Below are 19,562 nucleotides of genomic sequence, written 5' to 3'. Positions count from 1 at the left end.
CTTTCCCTGTCCAAGGGCAAATAGGAGGTTAGTGCCATTATCACACACCACCATTTCTTACTCAAGCTGATGAGGCCTGAACCACCTCTGGGCCTGCCCCTGCAGAGCTGAAAAGATCTCTGCTCCATTTTGGCTCCTGTCCCCTAGACAGACCAGCTGAAGCACTGCATGGCATCTTTTAGCCTGACTCATTGAATAGCCCCGTAAATGCTTAGGGGGTACTGGTGATTCATAGGACAATTCAGCAGAGGAGAGCATGGAGGAGGAGGGGGTGAAGCTGACTGATCTCGCATCATCACCACCAGCTGTATGGAGACATGGCCGCAAAACAAGCTCCAGCACTGAGCCCTGTCCTGCATTCTTCTTAGTTTCCTGCAGGGTTACCCAGTGTGCTGTGAACTAAATATATTGTCCCTGATAATGCTTGCTGGACCATGAGTCAGCAAAAAGTTGGACCTTGCGTCTGATTGCCTTGCCCAAAGATGCCACAACATTGCCTTCTATGTGATAATACAGAGCTGAAATGGCCTTACGTGAAAAGAAATATCAATTGGGAACCTACCATTGGGGTACAGCACATTCTGCAAATTCACAGAAGGGGCAGAATCCACCAGATGAAAATGCTGGAGTTGTAAAGCCAGCAGCTGGAATTTAGACGCTGGGCATGTGGATGTCAGGGACTGTATTTTTTTTTCACTGCAGCAGCTGGGGCAGAGAAATTTATTTGCTATACTCAACAGCTGGTGGTGTGCTGCTAGCAGATGTGCTGCAAGAACCTATGACACTCTTCACTATACCATCATCCCTGTCACTGGAGGCTTCTAAATGGTCAAGAGATTTAGTGGGGGTAGACCTTAAAGGTAAGGAGAAAAAAGAGGAGAGTTGGTTCCCTTTTGTGTGGCTTTCAGGTGCTCTTGCCAATAGACTGAGTGATGGGAACTTAAATGCCTTGTCAAGCATGTGGTACTCAAATGGCTGGTGTTTTTGCTATGTTTGATCTGCTTGAGGCAAAGTTTGCAACTTGCAATAGTGCGATTGGCTGCACATCTGCTAAAAAAGACCCAGACAGCTGAGCTGTGGGAAGTTGACTGGGAGATAAAAGCTCCACAATCTGATGCAATAGGGTGGATGCTCTCTACTCTTCCATGATGGCTGCCTCTGGAGGACATCCTTCCTCGCTGGGGTTGTGCCTCACCCTCACCTTCCTCCTCTGCTCTATCCGGCACCCAAATCATGTTATTTGACCTTATCTTACAAACAGGAAAAATTTGCCCAGGGGACTTTAAATGAGGCTACACACTCGTGAAGGATCTTTGTAATATACCATGTAATTGAAATGTTTTATTGAATAAACATAGGGATAGTAAGATGCATTCAATAAAGACACATTGGGCTGATCAGTGGCATCAAATACATCCAATACATATGAAGTAAAAAATTAGATAACTGCATGGACATGCATTATAAGCATATATAGACATGTACAAAACATGATAAAATGTATCCTTGACGCGTTAAATATGATTTGCTTCCTCGGAAGTAGGTGTTTGTCATGTCTCTACAAAGTAAAAAAGTATTTTAAATGATATACGTGTGCATATATGGAGTATCATCAAGACTCCATACTCACTAAATCAGTTTCAACATGAAGGCAACGAAAATGATGGTCCATTGGAAAGTCTGACCCGGGAGCCGTGGTGGGGCTCCGGTAGGTGCAGGGGTCACATGGAGAGCAGGACTGGTGGTGAAGGGATGTGTGTCCATGAACCTATATTTGGGTTAAAAAAACAACCCAGAAAGCCAATCAGTGATATTATTTAGAGAAATAATGTATGTGTATATATATATATATGAAAATTGTATCAATAAACATAGGTGATCCTGATGGAATAGAAAAATATAAGATTGTGTGTGTAGATTAGGGGGACACTAATACCCACAGCCAAGTGCTGTCTCATAAGGGTGAAAAGGACTATAAAGCAAATCACGGGTGAATGCAAAAGAGCTATGTGACTGTGTAAGAAAGTGAATATAAAAATAAGTTACCAGAAATTGGTGTGGGACAATGAGGTCCTGCTCTCTGGAAGGGATCCCCAAGCCAGCATCTAGAGCATCCCCTAACGCCATGTATGCTGCCGAGAAGGCACGTGGAAGGTCACAGTGTGAGGACACACTTGACATGGCCGCCGGGTATAGAGACAACCGGCGGTCTCCTCGCAAAGGCAGCAGAGTGGAAAAGTCACCATGCTCATCTTTATCATCTCCTCCATCCTCATCATCACTGGAGCCACCTTGACAATATGCTGTGGCTAGGGGAACATGACTGACAATTTGTTGTTTATCAGTGTTCTCCCCTCTCTATAGACTCATGTTCCTACCTTCCTCTACCTCAGAGTAAGAACCAACATCAGAATCAAGTAATGCCTGTGCATCGTCAAGGAGCAAGTGGCTGACACTGTGTTCATATAACTCAGCTCACTCCTCCATGCATGATGCTGGGGCTATGGCAGGAGTAGTTGTTGACAAGGTGGCAGAAAAAGCCTATCTGGCAACTGCGGTGGACTGCGCATCATTTTCTGCTTGAGTAATAGAGGATGAGGAGGATGAGGATGGTTTTGTAAGCCAGTCCATTACTTCCTCTGTATGCTGTTGCTGGATAGCACAGGCAACTTCACTAAACAGAGAAAATGGTGCCCTGCCTGAGGATGGACCATGTCCACCTTTGCCTATGGACACATATGCTGCTGGGCCCCTCACAGTGCCATGGGAATATCTGTCTCTCCTTGTTGGCCTCCCAGACATGATAGGGGGGCACTAAAATATACTGCATGAAAAGTGCACAGACACACTACAATATACTGCAGTAAAACTGGCCTCACACACTACACTGACACACTTCCGCACGGATGCACTACACTGACACACTTCAATATACTGCAGTGAAACTGCATGGATGCACTACACTGACACACTTCAATATATTGCTGTGAAACCGCATGGACGCACTACACTAACGCTGCACTATCACTATATTCACACTACATTGAAACTCTGCACTAACAATAGAATATCAATAGCACACTATAGAAAACTGACTCACTAGTAGCAATAAACAGAACCCTGTACCACACCAATATCACACTGCAAATGGCTCCTCTGGGAAGGAACCTTTTATAGTGTGGGGTGGGTCTATGAGCAATGAGCCATTGTTGACCTAAGTCATCATGGCTTTCTCCAATCATGGCTCTGGCAGTGTTTTGTGCCCTAATTGGGCAAAGCCTTCATTGCTTCAGCCAATCAGGTTTTAGAGTGCACTGTGTGGCATGCAGTGCATTGTGGGGCATTCTGTGGGCTGAACAAACAGTCGAATGCCCTGCCAATTCAGGTGTTCGCTGAATGGGTGAACAGACAATGTTCGGGTCATACTTTTTCTCGGCTCGAACTGTTCGCCCAACACTAGTGGCCTAATGGTGTCACACTGCAATATAAGGAGATCAGCTGTCTCAGCCCATTATATGGGAAATTCTGGTAACCATCAACATGGTACCATCCACACCAGATGACAGAGGACACCTACATAGTCAGCGATTTATTATGTCTACCTTCTGTCTATTCACTTTCATTTTATGTAAGGCTTTTTAATCAGTCAGTTACAGTGTGACTTCTAATTCAACAAATGCACCAGTTAACACTGCATTATTCCCCCCACTATAGACCAACAGGAAAGAAATTGCATCCATCTGTTGCTGACATTCCTGTCTCACTTAAACAAGTGCAATATAATAAACATGATGGGGAACAAAAGTACTTTGTCTGGTGCCTGGATCTTCATTGGAATGCTCTCATCCTGAAAGAAACATTTGGACACATGGAAAGTGACATTCAAACGTTCGCCATATGTCCAGCCTGGCACAGTGTGGGGAATCTCAATTCATTGTATATAAGAAGACAACACTTCTGTTAATTGCCTGTATTACTCTATGCAAAACACACTAATGGACAATGAATAATACAATTATTACCCATCTTAGGGTTTTAATTCATCACAAATAAAAGTGGAAACTGTTACTGAGGCTCTCAAGAATAAGAAACCTGTTGTTCTGTATTCATTACAATCATCAACATCCCCAACGGTAATCATCAACATTATTATTGAGAAATCCTGCTGAAAGTAGAAGCTCAGCCAAAACTTTTTATTTTGGAGAGTGTGGAAAGAGTAAAATGTTTAGGCTTTCATTCCTATGGGTGTCTCAATTGGAAAGGTTTGCCCTTTCTTCCCAAGTAGTCACCAAGACAGGAAATTAATGGTGTTTCTTCAATGGGAATTAGTTGGTTGAATTACTGAGGTTGTAGAGGCTTTTAACTTATGAAATGAATGACAGTAAATAAGGTGAATCAGTGCATACTTCCCAATTACGTGTGATGAAAAATAAAAATCAGGAATTTTGCTAGCATAGGTTGACTGAAAATATTTTTTTTTCCTTTGGTAGACTTCCTAAGTATCTCTTCAATTACAAGGATGTACATATCCATACACCCATGGGAAGGTCCATCTTTGCCACCACGGGATGCACAGGTGTTTTATGCATCCACATGCAGGCAGTCCGATTCATGTCTATTGGGTATATAGTGGTTGCAATTTGACAGCTGTCTTCAATTAATTCCCTTGACCAAATGAATGTTCTTGACTACTTTTGTAAATAAATTTCTATGTATGAGAAATTAAAACTATAATAATGCTCTGAGAAATGCATGTATAACTCTAGTGACATACTGGGCTCATAGGCAGTATGGCAATGTAATTTTTAGCATTACTGCACTGTATCCGATCTAACCAGAACTTTGTTTTCTGCTGTAAATTGTTAGGTGCTTAGATCTTTGTTTTTGTCTTAAGCCTAGTATACACGGGCCGAATGTTGGGCTTAATAGAAACCGGCCGACATTCGGTCCGTGTGTACGGCAGCCAGTCAGACAGTAGCTGGCCATTGGGCCAGCTTCTGTCGAAAAGTCATGACTGAGAAAGGTCTACCAAACGGCTCCCAATCAGTAGTCTCAACCATTGGCTGAGAGCGCTGACCAAAACGTTCTGGCATGGGAGGTCGTCCCCGCTGTCAGAACACAATAACACAGCAGGGGAGATTGCTGTACTAACATTTGATTGTTAGTACAGCGGCTCTGACCTAAGCTGTCAAATTGTTTTAGTTCAACCTGCTGCGTTGAGCAAAAAAAAAATGAATAGTGTGTATGAGGCTTTAACTGTCCCCTTCCGCAAATATTGAGCTTTCCCATGATATCTTTATTTGACTTAACTGTAATGAAATAGCTTCACATAATTGTGAAACTTGCAAATAAAACAATGTGCTATTTATACTGTAGGTCTCATTGTGTGTGATTCAAGCAGCAAGAGTAAATCTGAACATGCATATATTTTAAAAAAATGCAGTTATGTGTTTAACAAAATATAGGAACGTTTAAGTCAAACCAGGACTTTTGAGTTTATTTAATAAAAGAACAAATTTCAAGGAGTGTAAATTTTCAACACACTCCTCCGGTACATTTATATACTTATCCCAGCGTTTAACTAATGCCTGGAAAGCTTGGCATAGAAAGATTTGTCAGTACGCCTGATCCATCCTAGGACGCTGCTTCACTTCGTCATCAGAAAGATTCAGAAAGATTTGTCTCTTGTGCAATTTCAGGACAGGTTATGTGTCGGTTATCCAGGATCAGGCATTCCACGCGCTGAATGTTCACAGGAATGACTTCTGTGGGCTGGGAACCATCGCAGCTGGGATCATCACTGACTAACGAAACTTTTACACCATTCAAATGTCTTACTGTGGCTGAGCTTCTCATCACCGTGCTGTGCTTAAAATCTTCTGTAGATATCCATGCCTTCATTCACAAGAAATTTTATCACCACACGTTGTTCCATGCACGCACTTACACTGTTGTCTGCCATCTTGATTAATGGTCTCTGGAATGGCCCACAACATGTGCGCCACTTATCAGTAATAGAACACACTTGCCACTTACTACTGTGTGTAGTACCACCATGCTAGCATCCCTTTTTATACCTGTAAAACTAAAAGTCCCAGTATATATATATATATATATATATATATATATATATATATATATGTATATGTATATGTATATATATATATATATATACATATACATATACATATATATATATATATATATATATATATATATATATATATATATATATATGTTTGACCGCCCACCCTAGATATACTGCGGCAGGGCAGCCATATCACGTACCTAGTACACGATCTGACACTTCCGGGTCTGGGAGCGAGCACGTGCTGCCAGCGGCCCACTCCCCCTGTGGTCACACACAGCAAGAGCCCAGCGGCGGGTACCGCGGACTCAATGTCCGCCGCCACCCATCAATTGTAAAGTACAAAGGCAGAACGACAATCTGCCTATGTAAACAAGGCAGATCATCGTTCTGTCAGTAAGGAAAGCATTGATCCTGTGTTCCTGCAAAGCAGGGACACGGATCTATGCCTTCCCCTAGTAAAAGCACCTCCCACACAAACACTGGCTAGGAACACATTTAACCCTTTGATCGCCCATGATGTTAACCCCTTCCCAGCTTGTGTCATTAGTACAGTGACAGTGCATACTTTTTAGCACTGATCACTGTATTAGTGTCACTGGTCCCCAAAAAGTGTCAAAAGTGTCAGTTAAGCCCCGTACACACGTACCAATTGTCGGCCGTAAAGATTCGGCCGACGACCGATCGGCCGATTGTAGGCTTGTTAGTATGATGCTTCCGACAGCCGACAGCGCACGTTCGGCCAAAAAGAATCTGTCGTGCAGGCATTAAAAATTTTTGTTGGCCAACACCAGAACGGCCGATTGTTCGCCAGTCAGTACAGAATTAGGCCGACAATCAGCAGATTTGCAAGACTGGGCATGCTCAGAGAAGAAAAAACACAGGGAAAGTTAACCATCACATGACATCACTTCTGCAGTCGGCGGACAAAATTCTTGTGCAGTCTTTTGCCCTTTTCAGCAGACAGGACAGCCCTGGACAAAAGACGGCCGATCGGTCGGCCGACGATCGGTACGTGTGTACGAGGCATAAGTGTCCGATTTGTCCACCACAATATCGCAGTCTGCTATAAGTCAATGATTGCCGCCATTACTAGTAAAAAAATAAATAAAATAAAAATATCCCATGGTTTATAGAAGCTATAGCTTTTGCACAAACCAAACAATATACGCTAATTGGGATTTTTTTTTACCAAAAATATTGATGAAAAAGTTTTATTTTTTACATTTTGTTTATTGGATGTGTTTTATAGCAGTAAATCATTTTTTTTTCCAAAATTGTTGGTATTTTTTTGTTTATAGCGCAAAAAATAAAAACCCCAGAGGTGATCAAATAACACCAAAAGAAAGCTATATTTGTGGGGAAAAAGGACGTACATTTTATTTTTGTACAGTGTTGCACAAACTACTCAATTTTCGGATAAAGTAGCGGAGTGTCGTATTGCAAAAATATGTTCTGGTCATGAAGGGGGGGGGGGGTAAATCTTCCAGAGCTAAAGGGGTTAAATACAAGTAGTACGAGTACTTGAATTGCTTCTTGTAATCAACTGCAACAGTCACACTGGGGGTGTTAAGAGCAGTACATTGTGCCAATCAGGTGTTTGCAGTGCATGTGTGCTGACAGTGAACATACTAAAAGGAGATTGTAGAGTGAGCAGGGGGCTGACCTCATCAGTGTACTGCTGTGCACTCAGTGTCTTTCTCACAGGCAGGGGGCAGGTAGTGGAGGGTAGTGGACAAGCTCTACTGCTTAATTGAGTAAAGTCAGGTTATCAACAACCAAGTGAGGAGAATTCTCCACTTTGACAGTTGCTGTTAAAGCATGTGTTCATATTGGAAGATTTACCCTCAACCCTTGTTCTGGTGACAGCTGTAAACTTTTGATTTCCCATTATATTTTATCAAGTACAAGTGTAACTGTGAAGAAATAGGGAGAATCTACCTAGTTGGGACAAAGAAAATAACAAAGACTTGATAAAGGTCCTAGCCCTTTTAACCCTTTCAAAAAAAAATGTCTTTACTGTACATACACTTAAGGGTATAAGGATTAACCACCCAGACCAATTCTGACATTTCTCTCCGACATGTAAAAATTATCATTTTTTTTGCTAGAAAATTACTTAGACCCCCAAATATTAAATATATTTTTTTTGTAGAGGCCCTAGAGAATAAAATGGTGTGTTTTGCAATTTTTTTTTATGTCACACAGTGTTTGTACAGCGGTTTTGTAAACGCAGATTTAAAAAAAAAAAAAAAACACTTAATGAATTTTAGTGCACACAAACACAGTATAATACCCATTAAAGATTATGTCATGCTGCGTAAAAATGATACCTAACATGCAACGCTTTAAAATTGCATACACTCATGGAATGGCACCAAACTATGATACCCAAAAATTTCCATAGGCGACAGTTTAAAAGCCCTTACAGCTTACCAGTTTAGATATACACAGGAGGTTTGGCACTAGAATTATTGCTCTTAGGGTCCTTTCACACGGGCGATCCGTATGTCCGTTTTTCATCCCATTTTTTTGCGGATAAAAAACGGACATAATGCATGTCAATGGGAAAAAAAAAGTGCTGGAGCGGATCACAAAATGGTCCGCTCCGTGTGAAAGGACCCTTACTCTGACATTTGTGGCGATACCTCACACATGTGGCGTGAACACTGTGCATGCGGGACTGACAGATGCGTTCGCCTTTGCACGTGAGCACGGGGTTCTCTGAATTTATTTTTTATTATTATTTCTTTTGTTTACTTTTTTTACACTGAGATCGGTTTGATCAGATGCTTTTACAAACCAGTAATAGCTTGTTTACATCCTGGCCAAACTGGAAGTGACAAAATACTCATTGCTTTGGATTTCTTAGACTATAGAGATGATCAGGGACATGCTGGTCTTCGGCCATCCCTATGGTAAGCCAACGAGAATGCCACGTTCAGTCCTGTGCTCCCTGACGGGATGGAAGAGCCTGGAAAGGCAGTGGAAGGTGGTGGAAGGGGGGACCCCCGTCTCAAGTAGAAGAAATCCAGTGGATATTTAGCTGCTAGAATTGTTTTTACAATGAACAGCATCACAGAAAAAAAAGATACAGGGATGATGCCTGATTTACCCTGTATCACCTCTCAAAATCCAGGACATCATATGACGTCCTACAGGTGAGAAGTGGTTAAAGAGGAGCTCCAGTCTCCCCAAAAAAGATTAAAATTCAGCAGCTACAAATACTTACTTACCCCCGGAGCCAATGCTGTCCTCACCCGATTCCTCAATTAGCTTCAGATCTAGGTACCGGCATCCTAACTAAGGGAAATCTGCAGTGAAGTCTTGTGGCTTCACAGCCGGCTTCCTACTTCCATATGTCCCAAAAGACTGCAGGGGTGGGGGGGGGGGGTCAAACTTCTGCTCGGATCACCACAGTTATCCCAATGGAAGTGGGGGAGCATGTACCTGTCAAAACCAGGTACCTGCTCCCCCCCCCCCACCCCTTCCCAAGAAAAAGTGCCAAATGTGAAGGAGGAGGGGGGAGGAAGAGCAAAATGTCTCCTTTTGGGTGGAGTTTGGCTTTAAGTAATATAGCCTATGTTAAAGGGTTAAGTTTAGGGGTTAATTAATTTATAGTCGGTTTAAGTGTTAAATTTGGGGTCAAGGTTAAATGCAAGGGTGAATTTTAGGGGTCATTCCCATAGCCATCTATTCATGAAACTTCTTTTCAAGTAGAAATGCTATTCTCTTCTATGGGGCTTGTTCACATCTATTTGATGAGAAATGGATAAGGAAACTACAGTATATGGGCTTATCCACATATTGCAATGTGTGCTGCAATGACACAGAGCAGTTTAAATCCAAACTTAATAAGCATGAAAAATAATTACTCTTTTGTTGCACTCAATAGTATTGGGGGTTAAGGTTATATTTAAAGTGGAATTTCTGCCCAACCATAAGTATGCGTAGAAATGTACCCCCCCCCCCCCCCTCCTGCTTATGCTGCCTAGGTAAAAAAGATTATTTTTTTCATCTCACTCCTGTCCAGTAATATGATCCTGCATCTCTGGCTCCCTTGTGTCTGGAAGTGACAATGGCGGTGACATCACCCATAGGCTCCCATAACCTAGCCATTGTTGGCGCTCCATCCTCTCCCCTGCATTCAGCTACTCACTGACACAGGGGAGCCAGAGATCTTGTGTCCGGACCACAGAGGGCTGAAAATAAGTATACCAAACTTTTTTACTTTGGGTAGGCAGCAAGGGTAAGCAGGAGGGAGAAAGGGACATTTTTAAGAATAGTTATGGTTAGGCAGGAACTGCACTTGAAGTACCTGGTCACACATAGCACTGGTAGAACACCAGTCACAGCTAGGGCACATAGAAAACAATTATTTTCCATGTGCCCCATTCACACTGCAATGCAGCCCGCAGGAACGGTGCAGTGAGCTGCGATAAAATGCAGACACGTTGGATAATATTGCACCGCATGTCACCAAAGAGCAGCGCAATGCACGGCGCTGCTGTCCAGTGATATGAATGTAGTGTCACTTTTTGCACTTCAAACAAAGATACCAAAAAAATATATATATAAAAAGGGAACTGTGTATTTTTTATGCATACGGGGTATAACTTGCAAGTTAAAAATAGTGCATGTTGCAAAACTATTGATTTACTAAAATTGGAGAGTGCAAAATCTGGTGCAGCTGTGCATGGTGGCCAATCAGCTTCTAATTTCAGCTTGTTCAGGTAAGCTTGACCAAAAACGAATGGAAGCTGATTGGTTTCTATGCAGAGCTGCACCAGATTTTGCACTCTCCAGTTTTAGTAAGTCAATCCCTATGTGTCCTGTAGCCTTTTGGGTCTCCCACTGCTGCGCAGGCACAGCGTAGCGCCCGGGATTCTCTACTTTCCACGCCTTACTCCTGGCAAGTCATTATGCCACATTTGCGTAGTGGACAGAGACCATCATTGCATCAATGTGGCTTATTTCAGACCTGTCCTGTCTTCAGCTAAATACATTCTGTATCTACCTAAAAACATTCCAAGTGTGTCAAAGCAAAAAGTGTGCAAAGTCCTACAATTTTCTTTAAAAAGCAGCCATAGCCAGAATAGGTAAGCCCATCCCCTTCCATCATACTGTAGAACAGTCTTTTTGAACCAAGGTGCCTGGAGGTTACTTCAGGGGTGCCTTGGCAAAATGCCTACAAATTGCCCCAAAATTGTATACAAGTCGGTGGGTGGATGAAACCTGCCTTTTTAGTTATACAAAGCCACTGATTTTTATTGTGCGCAATTACAACCTTCTAGCTGCCAGCCTCCTAACGACCAATGATATCATGAATTGATAAAGAGGATGTCAGTTGCCTGCATATCATCCTTGTTCTACCTTTCCTTGCCTCTCTCCATCATCTTTGGGGTCTCATTAGCTAAGTGATGGAGAAAAACTAAGGGAGAAGAGAAACACTGGAATACTGGTCAGTATCAGTTTGCAAAAGTTTATATGCTTTGGAAGAATCAATCACCTCTAAGTTTGGGTGTCCTACGTGTATAGATGTTGCTGCAATCTGTAAAATGATTAGAATAGTTTTTACAGGTGGACAGTCCAAAATTAAGGTGGACAGTCCAAAATTAAAGGAATGGTGCAACAAGATAAACAATACCTTTCATATGGAATATATCTGTAACTCTCAAGAGGAGATCCCAATAAACATGAAAGAAAAATGGGGAAAATGGAGAGATTTTAAAAAATCAATTAAGTATACTGAAATTAATGCTTAAACAATACTGTAGCGGGGGACAACAGGAGGAAGAAGGCTATATGGGTAGAGAAGGGGAGGGAGTTATGGGGGGGGGAGTAGGGGTTGGGGGTAGCAAAGGGGATTAAAAAAAAATAGTTTTTACATTTTAGGATGGGGTGCCTCAAGACTGTCCATAATTTTGGAGGATGCCTCAAAATTGTCCATAATTTTAAAGGGTGCTTTGACTGAAAAAAGGTTGAGAAACGCTGCTGTAGAGTTTTTTGCTCACTGTGTTTTATAGCTTCCATCAATGAAAATTGCTCTACGATTTTGGGCAGGTGGTCCTTTCATTCATCCACCTATCCTCCATTCATGAGCGAATACTGGCAGATCTTCTGACTTCTGCACCTTATCCTTTTTGTAAACTGATACATGTCAAACCTCCTTTTTCTCAATTAAAAGAGTTTTAATCCTAATTCTGTCATGAAAAATTAAAATTGGCAAAATAACTTGATTGCAAAAAAAAAATGTGAGTAACCTCTCCTGTTGTCTGTGCCGCCAAAAGCTTCTCCTTTCAATAGAGTTCTATTGTAGGAATAGCTAAGTTTTGGACCAAACCCAGAGGGTGGGTCACAAACCCAGAGGGTGAGTCACTCCCACCCCATTGCTGCCCAATCAGCTGTGGCCAGGTTATTTCCCACCCTTCATTTAATCTACACAAGGGAGTGGGGATGCTTGTGACATCATTGGCCCAATATGGCCACATGGTCTATTAGGTCAATGATCTTATTAGCAACCCCGTCACTTTGTGCATATGCAGATGCAGAGCAGGGGATGCCCTAGCCACAGATGATTGGGTGCCAGTACACAGGAGTGACTGCTTCCTTTCAGATTTGGTCCAAACCCAAGTAAGGACCAAATCTAAGCTCATTCTTATTCCGTAGTGATGTAGAGGTGTATGGGACAAACCAGTGAATGCTGCAGGGGATACAGTAGATGGAAACTCTTGGCAGTATCATTTCCATAGCAGACTTTGAGGGCGATTACCCATCATCGAAACAGCCATCATCTGGTGCAGGCAGCAGGAGACATAAGTATTCATAATTTTCTTTTGTAGGCAAATTCTATTAGCAGCTTTAGCATTCTTTTAGCAGCATAAAATCTCTGTATTAGAAGAGACAATGGGCCTGATCAGTCAAAACTGATTGGGTCTAGGAGTATTTGTACTGCCCATGGCAACCAGTCAGATTGCATCTCTCATATTATAATCAGTTCCAGCTAACAACTTCACCTTTTACAAATTAAAGCGGTAGTAAACCCCTTCCATCAACTTTTTAAATTAATCATTCTAATCAATTGCACTGTGTGTTCTGTGTGTCAAGCTTCTTACCTGCTTGCTTTCAGTGTAATCACTCATTTTATCTGCAACTATGTCACCGGCGCATGCGCTGTTCATCCAATGTTTCTGGCAAGCTCTTCCTTCCAGGAAAAATGTTGTTAACATGCCAGGGCTGCGTCATTTCCTTAGCTCGGCATCAGCACCGATACTACTTCCCCCTTCTCATGCAAGACAGCAGCAGGATAGGCTCCTATTGGCTAAGCAAGATTGCCATGGTAAAAGCGGAACAAAAATGAGCCTTGGCTTTGGGAACTACTGCACACACGCGAGTTTATGGTCATGGAGTCCAAGTGAGGGCAGACATACCATACTATTCAGATGTGGAAGACAGCAGTTAGAATGCCGATGGATGCAAACAAGCAGGAGCTTGGCAAAAAAGGTTTTGTTTTCAAGTAAGAACCTTCTATTTCCCTTATATATGTGCTGCATAGCTGCAAAAGAACAACTTGTAATTACTTATTTATAATTTAGGGTGCAATGATGTGAGTTTACTACCGCTTTAAAACTAAAATTGAATGTATTGCAGCTAACTGATATTTAGATGTGGTGGCTTCATTAGTTTTATTTCTTTAAGCTTTTAGGGGTATTTTTTGTTTTTTTTCCCTTTATGTTACCTGGGGATCCAGACACACTACCACTCTTAAGTTGCCCATAAATGGATAGAATTTCAAATTACAATTCTTAGGAAAAGTCTTATGAAAATGTGCCTGAAACTGCTCAGAACATTCTCGAAATATTTGAATGCCATTTGAAAGATTTTGTTTGCTTTTAGACTCCATTCACACTGCTGCGACTTGTCAGGCGACTTGTGTGCCCTCAAGTCGCCCCAAGTCGCTTGACATAACAAATGCAATGTAAATGAATGAGAGCTGTCTTAATTGGCACTACTGAAGTCGCTCCGACTTCTGAAAAGGGTCCTGTACTACTTTGAGGTGACTTGTATCCGACTTGTGCCAATAGACTTCAATGGGAGTCGCCTCCAAGTCGGATCCTTATCTTATTTGAAGCGACTTGTGATCCGACTTTCCAGGAAGAAGAAGGAAAATTAACCAGGCATTCCCCACATTGCAGCCATGCCTACAGTTCCTATATACCATTATCTCTGCCTGGTCTGTGTGAGTGGCACTGGTGGACACAGATAAGTGGCACTGGTGGGCAATGGCACTGGTGGACACTGATACGTGGCACTGGTGGACACTTATTTGTGGCACTGGTGGACACTGATTTGTGGCACTGATACATGGCACTGATACGTGGCACTGGTGGACACTGATTTGTGGCACTGATACGTGGCACTGATATGTGGCACTGGTGGACACTGATTCGTGGCACTGATACGTGGCACTGGTGGGCAGTGGCACTGGTGGACACAGATTCGTGGCACTGATACGTGGCACTGATTCGTGGCACTGGTGGACACTGATTCGTGGCACTGATACGTGGCACTGGTGGACACTGATTTGTGGCACTGATATGTGGCACTGGTGGACACTGATTCGTGGCACTGGTGGACACTTATTTGTGGCACTGGTGGACACTGATTCGTGGCACTGATACGTGGCACTGATATGTGGCACTGGTGGACACTGATTCGTGGCACTGATACGTGGCACTGATACGTGGTACTGGTGGACACTGATTCGTGGCACTGATACGTGGCAATGAAACATGGCACTGGTGGACACTTAGTGTGAGGAAAGGGATATGCAGTGTAGTTAGGGTACTATATACCACTATAGTTAGATTCAATAATCTAGTTTCTGTAGGGAAAGTGTTAAGTGTCAGGATGACCGTAGTGTAGTTTAGGGTGAACTGACTCTGACTGCTATGCCAGGGTGACAGAACTCATCCATGTCAGGGTGACCGCAATAAGAAAAAGATCATTTTTCTTAGAATTATTAGTAGAGCAGGGATGGGGCTCCGCTCCTTTTACACCTGGGCGTTTTTGTTTCAGGCGTTTATTGGGCATTTTGTGGGTGTCTTTGGAGGCAGGCATGACATCTGAACTTCTGTATAGGGGTATATATACACACACACATATACTGTATATATATATATACACATACACACATATAGGTGTGAAAGGAGCGGAACCCTATCCCTGCAAATAATTTCAGTAGCGCAGGGATAGGGTTCCGCTCCTTTCACACCTATATGTGTGTATGTGTATATATATATATATATATATATATATATATATGTGTGTGTGTGTGTGTGTGTGTGTGTATATATACCCCCTATACAGAAGTTCAGATGTCATGCCTGCCTCCAAAGACGCCCAAAAAAGTCCCAATAAACGCCTGAAACAAAAACGCCCAGGTGTGACAGGAGCGGAACCCCATCCCTGCGCTAATAAAAATTCTAAGAAAAATTATCTTTTTTTTTTTCTGGTTCTAGACATGCTACAGAGCTGAAACTTCACAGGTACACTTTTTAGACCCCCCCCCCCCCCCAGACACTAAATCCAAAGAAATCTCATTTTTTTTTTTTTTTTTTTTATAATTTTTTCAATAATTGGCTCTCTATCATTAAGAACTTTTTATTGGTGGGCAATGAGGAAATGAGTAAAAAAAAACAGAAAAGGGGAATTAGGTCACAACACATCATATTCTGATTGGCTAAATACAAAGTTGTACAAAGTCGTCTATCATATAAGTCGCTTGAAATAATTCACAAATCGCGCTGAAGTCACGCTGAAGTCGCGCTGAAAGTCGAGCTAACAAGTCGCCCCTTATGAGGCGACTTTCTGGTCGAGGTAGTGTGAACCGGCTCTTAAAGTGTCCTTTTTTTTTTTTTTTAAATACCAAACATGTTAGAATAACCCCTGTGACCATGTCCATTGGAATGAAACATGTCAGAGTGACTATTTGGCACTGATGTCCCCACTGCTGTGCAATTCCGGGTCACAGGCAGCAATTCATGTGAGTGTTATTTGACTTGATCTGTTTTGTACTGGTTTTATGCTTCTTTTTATAAACATACTACACTATGATTGTACCTTCTGGCTCTGGCTGAGCTGCTTCATTCCCAGTTGGATACTTGTGTGGTGATTCAGAGGAGGTCTCTCTTCCATCTGACATTCAGGTCCTGTACGTTTAAGGCTTTCAAGATAGCCAAACCATCTGGTGAGTGTCCAACTTCTCTGGTGATAACGGTGACTCACGAGTGATATACATTACTGCACCTTGAAGTGATTATTGTCGCATATACTACAACACCTTGAAGTGATAATTATCACATTTAAGATCTTCGCTTCAAACACCTGATTGCTTGGACTTTTTATTAGCATTTATTTGTACTTTTCTAGTGTGCTACACTGTTTTTTTCTTATATGTTAAACTTACCTGCTCTCTGCAGTGGTTTTGCACACAGCAGCCCCCCACTTCTTCTTCTCGGGTCCCCCACTGACACTCCTGGCTCCTCCCCCTTCACCAGTGCCCCTATTAGCAAGCCGCTTGCTATGTGCTCACTCCTGACCCCTGCTCTATGTGTCCATAAGACACACAGAGCTGCAGCTTGGCCCTGCCTCACTCTCTCCTTATTGACTTACTGTCTGTGATTGACAGCAGTGAGAGCCAATGGCTCCCCTGTTGTGTCTCAGCCAATGAAAAGAGAAAGAGACCCTGGGACAGCCAAGGCTCCCATGCACATCACATCACTAAATCGAGAGAGGGCTCGGTGAGTATTGGGGGGGGGGAGAGTGGGGGGAGCAGCACACAAGTTGTTTTTTGACCTCCTGGATAGAATGCATGAAGGTAAAAAACCTTCAGCCTTTACAACCACTTTAACATTTGATTTCGGAATGAATGGAAAACCACGTTTGCTATTAGAAATATGTTAGTCTAAGAAAAATTTTGCATCTTAGAATGTCTGGGTCCCTTGCAATAAGCAGGGACCCTCATGGGAGAGTACAAAGGGCTTTTTTGCCATGTTCTCCTTCTCCTCTCTTTCCGGTTGCTATTGGTTTCTTCCCTCAGTTTCTCCCACTGCAACAAGCAGCTAATTGGAGCCTTTTGGCGGGTCTGCATTTGCGCTGTTCTGGAGGCTTTATAAGCCGGATTCTTCCCTCACGCTGTCAGCCACCTGAAAAGGAATGCACCACGCTCCCTGTGCTCTGGCAGCATGGAATCCTTTTTTCGACTGCTCATCATAGAGGAGGCTGAGAGCTCTGGGGGTGTACAATGGCTCAGGCAGTGCTTGGGAGAAGTCCCCACTTGCAGTTTCCCATTTCTGTACCAACTGTTCCTGAGGTACAAGGAGCCCATGACTCCGCACCTGTCAGCCCCCGCCCCCCCTGTCAAAAGAGGTAGAAGACAGAAGAAGGATACACCTGCCTCCCTGTACAGCAGGAATGACAGCAGCAGCCTTCAGTCTCGTTCCAGAGGTCCCAGGAATCCTGCATCTTCCTCCTCAGAGAATATACAGCAGCCAGGCACCTCTGCTGTTATAGAAGAACTTAGCAAAGTTCCAGCCCCCAAGTCTGGTGAGATTCCCTTATCTTCTGTTAAAGAGCCTAATACTGTTTGCAATCCTTGAACCTTTTCATTGCCAAATGCACAAGAAGATTTTCTTGGTTTTTCTAATATATCACAATCTGCTGGGACTGGGTCCTTTCATCACCATTCTGAATTAGGTCAACCTACTGGGATAGTGCAGGGTGCACCCTACTTGAATACACAGAATGCACAAGTTCTTGGTGCACTACTAGGCACACAATCTCTGGGTGCCCTTCTGAATGCACAGCCTCTTGGTGCTATTTAGGGTGCACAGTCTGTGGGGTGCTTTACAAGGTGCTCAGCTTTTTGGTACATTACAAGGTGCATAAGCTATTGGTACACCTCAAGGTGTACAGCTTATTGGTGCTTTTCAAGGCTCACACGTTTTTGGCACAACACAACGTTTACAGTATATTGGGTTAATACTAAGTGCACATCCTATTGGTGCTCTGCAAGGTGCACAGTCTTTTGGTGCTATACAAGGTGCACAATAATTTGGTGCATTTCAGGGTGCACAGCCTAGTGGTGCCTTACTTAATGCTTTGCCTTTTATCACACTGCAAGATGCACAATGGAATATTATGTTTTGAAACACGCTACCTATTGGAGGTAGTATTAACATTGCCCCCATGGCTAATGTTTCTCATGATTCTCAAAATATTGGTTCAGCGCTAATGATTCTAATTCGGCTTGTACTCTGTTAAATGATACTAAGCTTTCACAAGGGGTTAACACGCAGACCTTTCCAATTTACAGGGAATCTGTTGTTTCACTACAACCTAGTCCCAAGAATCTTCCAATAATCCCGCCTAAGTCAATTATAGCCGAATCCTGTATGAAAGAAGGGCTTCCTTGTGAAATGTCATCATTAGGTTTTCACCTATCTCCTTTAGTTAAGGAAAAAACCTGGAAAGGCAACTATGTGAACATACTGTCATTGTTGCCTTCCTCTAAGGAATTTCTTTCCAAACTAGATAAGAAGGCTGAGGACCGATCAGAAGAAGATAGGAGAAGAGCTATACCAAAAACCTTCCAGAATTGGTTGCAAATCTATTGTATATATGCTTCAGTAATGGGTGAGAAATTTCCGGATTGTTTCAACATGTAGACATTTTGGCGGAAGCTTTTAGACATTTTGGAGGTATCTCATGGTTTACATACAATGAGAATTATAGGCAAAAACCGGTACACCCTCATTACGCTGGGGAATTAAGGATGTAGGTTTGTGGCTGAACTTAATGCTTCCTCAGAAGCCATTATTTCAGAACAAGCCACCCAGCTCCTCGCATAATTCCTTTCATAAAGGTGTGTGCTTTGCCGTTAATGAAGGACAATTTAAATTCTTGTCTAATTGTAGGTATAGACATGAATGTTCATACTGCACAGAGTCCCACCCTGCTCTTCAATGCTTCCACAAAGCATCTGCTGCTTCAGCTCAGCAGCAATTGAAAGATTCCAACTTTGAAAGCTCAGATGCCAGTGAGATTGTCAGTAATGTTGCCTTGGTTAGAAACCTATCCAGACAGCAAGATGTCGGAGCTGCTTCATAGTGGGCCGGGGAAGGTTTTTTGGTTCTCAGTTTTTCCAGTGAAGGTTGTGTAATAGTTAAGAACCTGTGGTCAGTGCTTTACCATCTAGATATTGTAACAGAAAAAGTTGAAAAGGAAAGGAAGGAGGGCAGGATTGCAGGCCCATTTTCATCTACTCCCTTTACTAATTTTAGAGTCTCACCTTTGGGAGTGGTCCCTATAGAAGAGCCTGACTCTTTTCGACTAATTCATCACCTTTCCTATCCCCAGGCAAATCTCTGAACAATTAGGTCTCTGATTTTGAAGCCCCAGTTTCATACGCCTC

Source organism: Pelophylax lessonae (genome assembly GCF_965119305.1).
Source record: "Pelophylax lessonae genome assembly, chromosome: 1".
NCBI lineage: Eukaryota > Metazoa > Chordata > Amphibia > Anura > Ranidae > Pelophylax > Pelophylax lessonae.
This window is presented reverse-complemented; position numbering follows the sequence as displayed.